Source organism: Melanotaenia boesemani, chromosome 3 (genome assembly GCF_017639745.1).
Source record: "Melanotaenia boesemani isolate fMelBoe1 chromosome 3, fMelBoe1.pri, whole genome shotgun sequence".
NCBI classification, from domain to species: domain Eukaryota; kingdom Metazoa; phylum Chordata; class Actinopteri; order Atheriniformes; family Melanotaeniidae; genus Melanotaenia; species Melanotaenia boesemani.
The window spans coordinates 33,882,481-33,883,702 of NC_055684.1; positions in this window are offsets into that span (position 1 = coordinate 33,882,481).

The following is a 1,222-nucleotide window of genomic DNA, read 5'->3' on the forward strand; positions in this document are numbered from 1 at the left end:
ACTAATCTTTTTTTGCCTTGCTTGCATAACAGTAGGCTAAATAAATCTGCAAGTGCTTGCAGATATAAACTCTATGTGACATCTGTTTTGAAAAGATTTTTTATGCCTGATTTTGGACAGAAATGGTAACAGGAAAGTCATGTAAACATCTCGTAGGTGAACCTGTGTAGCAAAGAGTCAGCTCTTGTTCATAGGGTGCATATTCCATCGTAAATACATTTGAAGGCAGCAGAAAAGAAAAGAGCTGGTTCTTGGCTACATTCTTGCAGCAGCTCTTGTTTTGTAAACTAGCACTGACGGTGAGATTGGTCATGTTTACAGGAGTGTGGATTTAGTGAATTATGTCTTTAGCCAAACAATATTTGGGAAATTATGAGGGCCACTTGGAATGTATTTTAGCACAAGCCTTTGTGCAGTGCAATAAAACTAATCTTATTTACCATAATACATTTTAAAAGTAAATCAATGGCATTTTAAACTAATAAAAAGACTAAAATACCCACTGCAGTTCCTCTAACCATCTGCCCATCATTATACTCGAATGGCTCTGCCTCTCTGAAATGCACCTTTTATACCCAGTCATGTTACTGGCATGTTGTCAGTTAACCTGATAAGTTGACAAACACTCCTGCAGTTGTTTTAATTTGTACAAATTACCTTTCTGCCTTGACCCTTTTCCAACTTTTTTGAGATGTTCTGGTGCTATCAAATTCAAAGAGAGAGCTAATATTTTCTGTGAAATGGTAAAATGTCTCAGCTTCAGCCTCTGACATGTTGTTTATTTATTGGGACATATATATATATGTATATATATATATATATATATATATATATATATATATACATATATATAATATGGGTTAAAGGATTTTTTTTCATTTTCACTTTCTTATTCTATTGTTTTTATTGGTCATAATTAATGTGTGTAATGCTAGCTTAAATGATTTTTTTTTCTTTTTTTTTTAGAAAGTTAATTTAAAACATGCAAAGCTCTGAATCCAACCATTATCATTAAAATCATTAAAAAAAGAGTGCCACAACCTATTACTGATTATGTTAATAGTTATGAAAATGTAATTGGGACCGAAAATCGCCTTCTTTTGCTTATTGTGAGTCAGAAAAATACCTTACAGGTGCATTACTGCCTGAACCAAACATCTGAGATCCTTCCGCTTAATTAACTTGAGCCGCTGCACCTGTTTCCACGCCGCTTCTCCCTCCG